The sequence below is a fragment of the Giraffa tippelskirchi genome, chromosome 7 (genome assembly GCF_054371585.1).
Source record: "Giraffa tippelskirchi isolate mGirTip1 chromosome 7, T2T-mGirTip1v1.2.pri, whole genome shotgun sequence".
Taxonomy (NCBI): Eukaryota; Metazoa; Chordata; class Mammalia; order Artiodactyla; family Giraffidae; genus Giraffa; species Giraffa tippelskirchi.
Window position 1 is genome coordinate 47,419,947 of NC_137281.1, and position 6,716 is coordinate 47,426,662.

The window sequence follows — 6,716 nt, forward strand, 5'->3', positions numbered from 1 at the left end:
GTAAATCTTTAATCCAATTTTCTGTTGATGCTCGGGGTGGGGGTGGGGGGAGGCTGTGTTCCTTCCCTGTTGTTTGACCTGAGACCAAACTATGGTTTAGGTAATGAAGATAATGGCAACCTCCTTCAAAAGGTCCTGTGCATGCACTGCCGCACTCAGTGCCCCCGACCCTGCAGCAGGCCACCACCAACCCATGCCTCCACCAGAGACTCCTGGACACTCAAAGGCAAGTCTGGGTCAGTCTCTTGTGGGTCACTGCTCCTTTCTCCTGGGCCCAGTGATTACAGTCCATGGGGTCGCAAAGAGTCGGACATGACTTAGAGACTAAACAACAACATGGATTTGTCAGTTTCTGTTATGTGAGTACTGTAAGAAGCTAAATAATTAAAAGCCTTATTTGTGATTTTTAAAAAAATCAGGAAACTTCACATTAGAAAATAATAAAATTTTAATTGTCTTTCTTAAAATTAAAAAATAAAAACCACTCAACGATCTAGGAATGTCAGAGTCTCTGTCCCCAGGGACTTAATTGGCTGGTGAGCCCAGCAGCTACCCTGGCATGTAACCATCACCTCCACCTACCCACTCAACTCCTTTCCCTTCTGGCTCTGGCCCCTGGAGACATGAAATTTCAACTCCTGGCCGGTATACAGATCATCCCTGAGAACAAAGTAACCCACATAAGGCCACTGCATCAGAGAACCCCTAGAATAGGGTGACACATGCCCTGGTCCAAACACCTGTGCTCCCTGCGGTCTGCCTGCAGCTGGCATCAAAAAGGGGCCCTATAGGTGTAAAGGCCCCAGAGAGAGATGAGGGCGGGGGTGGGGTAGGGAAAGGGGAATGGATGGATTGCTGTCATCCAGGTAGGCCTGGGATGGAGACTAAGCTGTGTGGGCACCACCACTTCCCTCTTCTGTGCCAGTGACAGACATAAACAATGGCTGTAACACAGCTGTCTCTCTCTGAGCCAGCATTTCCCAGTCTTGGCTATGGACATCTGGGGCCGAATCACTCTGTGGTTGGTGGGGCATGGGGGGAGGGTGCCATATGCATTGTAGGATACTGAGCAGCATCTCTGAGCTGCACCCACTAGATGCCAGTAACAACCTCCCCACCCCGCCACCAAGCTGTGACAACCAAAAGTATCTCCAAGGCACTGCCAAGCATCGCCCTCCCCCCATGCCTTTCAGGGGTTGATCAGAACTGCTCCCCAGGAAAGGCCTCTTCTTCATCCCCGTGGTACCGGCATCCTGGTTTGCACATCCGCGATTTAACACAGTTGCTCCCTCCAAGGCCTCATTGCATCAGACCGAGTTGCAGACACCAGGCTTGGCTCTCGGATCCTGCCCGCCCTGCCCTGCCCTCCCCTGCCCTTCTGTGCAGGGAGGTGACTCAGAGCCAGGTGGAGGCGGGCACCTGTCGGAGCCGCTCCAAGCTGCAACGCTGGCCCATCGCAGCCTGGTCTCCGGTTACACAAGGGCTGTCCCGGGCAGAAAAGATGGAGCACGTTCTGTTGAGAAAGAAGCCCCCAGGGGCATGCTGGTCTCCTGGCATCAGTGCATCCAGGGACAGGCTCCCCGCCCCTCCCCCTCATGCAGAGGCTGGCGGCTGATGCAAGATGCTCTCGGATTGCGCCGCCTCCCAGAACAGCCGTTCAAGTGGGAAGTGCGAGTGAACAGGCAGTCGCGGTCAAGGAAAGAGCCGGCGGGAGGTAGCGCCGCCCAGAGTTCCGCTTGGTGGGGAGCTGGCTGGAATTGTGCGGGATGGAGAGGGGGACCCTCAGAAGGAGCCTGCACCCTCCTGGAGCCCCGAGCAACGCTGCGGGTGCAGAGAGCGAGGGGAGACCCCAGTGACCATGGAAGCATCTCCCCAGATGCCCCCTGTCAGGTTCCCAGGAGGGACAGAAGCCCCGTTTCAGCAGCTCCAGGGACTCTAGGAGGGGTTCCAAGGCCCTGGGCTCAGCGAGGCTTCCGAGATTTGGGAGCAGTGTGGCTGCGGAGCGAGGACGCCTTTGTCTAGCTGTGCCCAGGGTGAGGGCGCTGACCACACAAATGTCCTGGTGTCACGGTTGCCTGCATGAAGAGCACGCAGCAATGGCAGGGGTTCCTGACCCCCACGTGAACTTCGGGATCTGGGGGGGCATCCTGTGCACTGTAGGCTGTCGAGTAGCATGCCTGGTCTCCACCACCCAGATGCCACGACACTGCCCACCACAGGTGTTGATAGTCAAACTGCCACCTGCCTTTGCCCGGCTTCCTGAGGGTGCCGGCCTAGAGACTCCTGGCTCTCTTCCTCTGCTCTGCCCAGCAGACATCCTGGCCCGTCCTGCATCTCTGGCGTCCAGTGCCATGCCCACACCACCCTAGCCCTTGGGCTTCTCCGCTGTTGCCTCTTTGGAGGCTGGCCGCCCTCGGCCTGGGCTCTGCTGCCCTCCTAGAGGTCGGGCTGCAGGGAGGGGGCTCCCCAGGAGTGGAAGCTGCTCCCCACCGCCTGATGTGAATACATATTCCCGGGCCAGGTGGGCTCATATGGGTCCTCTTGGAGGTCTCCCAAGGGGCCCCCAGCAGCTACTCGTGTCCCGAGCACAGAAGTCTCCCTTTCAGAAGTCAGAGTTTCCCAGGAAGGTGGGGAGAGAGGCTGCTGCCTCCAGCTTGACTCCCTTCCTTCCCTCCTATGGGAACTAAGGTTGTCAAGGAAAGCATGACTCATCACACGTGCTAAAGTTGTGGGGGGTGCCCCTCCAGACAGTGGGTGTAGGGAGGGATTTGCAGGAGGGAGAGAGACTGGGCTCAGCCCAGAAAACAGCTTCGGGAAGGGAGAGTCGCAGCTGAGGGGCAGGTGGGGTCACTGGGTGGAAAAGTCATGGGAGGGGACAAGGAGGAGGGGAGGGGGCAAGGGGGAGGGGAGGGGACTCTGGCCAAACAGACCCTCCTGCTGGAGGCAGCCCAGGGGGTTAGAGACCTCCTCCGGGAAAGGTGGGGAGGAGGAGTTGGTTGGGTTGTATATTGAGAGGGTCAGATCCCAAGGTGGGGAGAGCTGGCTGAGCTGACTAAGCAGACTTCTTGCTGGAATCGGGCTCCTGAGCGCGTGCCCAAGGATGAGGCCTCATTGAAAACGTGCTTGGAGGAGCCTGCGTAGGGTCTGGTCAGGGGACAGCCTCTGTCGCCGAGCAGTGGGCATTAGTTACACTCTGCTGTTGTCACTACACGGGAGGATGTGAGACTCAGGAGGCCGGGTCACCTGCCCCAGGTCCCCACCGCTGCAGCTGGGCAGGCGGATGAGGCCGGCAAGGCCACACGGGGCCCTGATGTGAACCGTGAAGCGTCGGCGTCCGGTGAGGAGGGACGAGGGGGCAGGTTTCCTCTTTCTGCCCTGCACCCCGCATCAGGTCCGAGGATGTGGAATACAGAGGACAACCCTCTCCTGGGTGGAGGCCCCTTACTCCACATCTCTCGGGGGTTTTCTGGAGTCAGAGTGAGGACGAGGCTTTTCTCACCAGTGCTCAAAGCTGTTGTTCTCCCTTCAGTTCCCCACCAGCAGGGGCTTGGTGGAGCAGACGGTGCCCACGGAGGGCGGCCTAGGGGCCACCCTCTGAGATGAGGGCTAGCAAGGGCAGGAGCCAGGACCGCCCAAGGCAAGGGCATCCTGAGATGTCTGCAGAGGGTGGGGGAGCAGAATGGATGTCTGGAAGGGTGGAGAGAGGCGCCAGCACCCAGCTTCTCAGGCTCAGACAGAGCAGACTGGATTGCGACACCAGGGGCCAGGGAGGCCAGGAAGAGGGCAGCGGGAGGTGCACCCCCCTGGAGCAGAGGGGTGCGGGGTGGGGGAGTGCTGCTGGGTTCTGGATTGGGGCTCCTGTTAATCGTCCCCAGCAACAGACTTCAAAAGGGCTCACCTTGGGCTAGACGAGGCCGGGACAAGCAGAGACTACAGACCTGTGCCCGAGAGGAGGGGTCAAGTCCTGGCCCACAGGCCCCAGGGCCTTGCTGGCACCTTCCCTACACCTCCTCCGCGCTCTCCTGGCACCCAGGCCTGCCTCTGCTGGCACCTTCCCCTGGCTCCATGTTTGGCTAAGCTCCCTGGCAGCCAAAACAGGCCAGGATGAAGGAGGGGCCCCGTGATGAGTGAGTGATAGACGCAGTGGAGGGGTGGTGGGGACACTGGTGGAGACATTTCCTACTTCCTTCTGTGTGTTGTGAGGCCTCCACTCGGGGCTGCCATGTACAGTGCCACAGTTCGTGCACTGCACAAAAGCACCCTAGCCTGGACTTCCTCCAGCAGAGGACAGAGTATCCATCAGAGAGGCCGTTCACGAGCCAAGACTCCCTGTGGAGTTGTCCTTGCCCAAAGCATTTCCCCAGTGGGGAAGACTTCAAGTTCTCACCAAGCCACTTATTTGCTCTAGATATCACCATGGAACAAATTGTTAGCACAAGTTCCTGTGCCTGATGTACAGTGAGGCCACATACAGTGAGGCCAAACCTACTGAAACGTGGGAGTTTAAAGCAGAGAAAGGTTTATGGCAGGGCCAAGCAAGGAGACAGGTGGCTCGGGCCTTAAAAAGCCCCAAATTCTCTGAAGGGTTTTTGGCAAAGCATTTTTCAAAGCCAGGAGGCAGGTCACAGGGTCTGTGATCGGCTTGTGCACAATTCTCTGATTGTGCACAATTCTCTGATTGGCTTGTGGTGACGTAATTAGGGTAGTGTCACAGAAGTTAACATTATCAGTCCTTAGGCTCCAGGAGGCCTAGGGCTGTGTGCTCATGGTCATCAAGTAGTTACATCTTCCATTTGGTGGAAGGTTTTCATGTCTGCAAAACAACTCAGGAAATGTGCATCAGATATTGTTATCTATTCAACAGGTACTTCAGAGAGGAGCTAAAGCAGAGGATAAAGGGGAAGACCTGACCCCGGAGGGACCCCGGAGGGTCCTGCTTGGTTACAAAATCAGCCCCAAGGTTAACAGCTTAAAACAATTTATTATGAGGGCTCCTGGCTCCAGGCAGTTGGGCTCAGCAGGCACTTATTGCCCAGGGTCTCACATAGCTGCAATCACGGGGCAGGTAGACCTAGAGTCTAGAATCATCTCCTGCTTCTTGGTCCTGGGCTGGTGTAGCTGGAGTTTTGGGGGCTGAACGGAAAGGCAGCCGTTCTGTCTCCCGTTCTGTCTCTCCATGCAGCCTTTCCATGGGGCTTCCCAGACCCTGAGGGTCTCCCTGTGGTCAGAGGCCTTACAAGGAAATTCTGGGCTCCAGGAGTGACTGTTCCAGGACAGGAAATGGAAGCTACCAACCTCCTATGGTCTGGTCACCACAGACACCAAGTAACTTCCTCCAGGTTCCCTGGAAAACTGTTGTCCCAGTTCCAAGGCAACTCACTGAGCAGGAAGAACTCTTTCTTATTCAGAAGAGGTTGGCCTTTTTGTTCTATTCAGGCTGTTGACAGATTAGATGAGGCCCACCCACACTATAGAAGGTAATCTGCATACTCAGTCCACAAATTTACATGTTACTTTCACCCAAAGACATCCTCAGAGAAATACTTAGAATTGTGTTGGAACCAAAGATGTGGCCCAGTCAAGCTGACATAAATAAGACGAATCCTAGAACTTTTCCTGCTTCTTCCAGCTTCGCCCTGGTGGCTCAGACAGTAAAGAATCTGCTTGCAATGCAGGATACCCAGGTTCGAACCCTGGGTTGGGAAGATCCCCTCTAGAAGGGCATGGCAACCCACTCCAGTATTCTTGCCTGAAGAATTCCAGGGACAGAGGAGCCTAGCAGGCTACAGTCCATGGGGCCACGAAGAGTCGAACACGACTGAGCGACTGACACTTGCGGTTGCTTCAAGCTCCTGGGGTTCCTAGTGTTTCCTGGCTTGTGGTGTATCTCTCCAACATCTGCTTCTGTGCTCACATGGTCACTGCAAGAGTTAGCATCTGTGCGTCTCAAATCTGCCTCTTTTGCCTCTTTAGGGATACCGGTCATTGGAGTTCGTAACTTAATTAGATCTGCAAAGACTCTGTTTTCAAATAAGGTCACATTCCCAGGTCTCCGGGGTCAGGACTTGGACATGTTTTTTTTGGGGTACACTATTCTGCCTCATGCTGGGTGAGGATAGGCCCTAAATCCAGTGACTGGTGATTTTATGTGACTACATGGAGACACAGAGAGGAGAAGGCCATGTGAAGTTGGACGGAGGTTGGAAAGATGCAGTTATAAGCCCAGATGCCAAGGCCTGCTGGCCACCAGAAGCTGGAGGGTTAAGAATGGACCCTCCCCTCGAGCTTTTAGAGGCCCCATGTCGCTCTGACGTTTGCTTCTGTCGTCGCCTCTCCTCCTCTGACCCTGACCTCCCATCTCTCTGATAAAGATCCACGTGATGACATCGAACCCTCAAATAATCCAGAACCATTTCTCACCTCAAGGGCCTCACTTTATCCCACCTGCAGAGCCTCTTTTGCCACGTGAGGCCGCACATCCACAGGTCCCCCCAGGGTCAGATCATGGTCACCCTACCCACCTCCCCAGACTCTTGTTGCCCCGCAGTGGCCACACTGCCCTTTCTCTAGATGGCAGGTCCCTTTGTCACAGCCCGGCATACTGCCCTGGTGTTTAGAGCAGAGTCCAAACCCCTCCTCTTGCCCACTGCCCTGTGGGGAGCTGTTCTGCCTCTCCCCCAGCCCCCTTTCAGGGCACTGCAGTGTCTGACACCAGG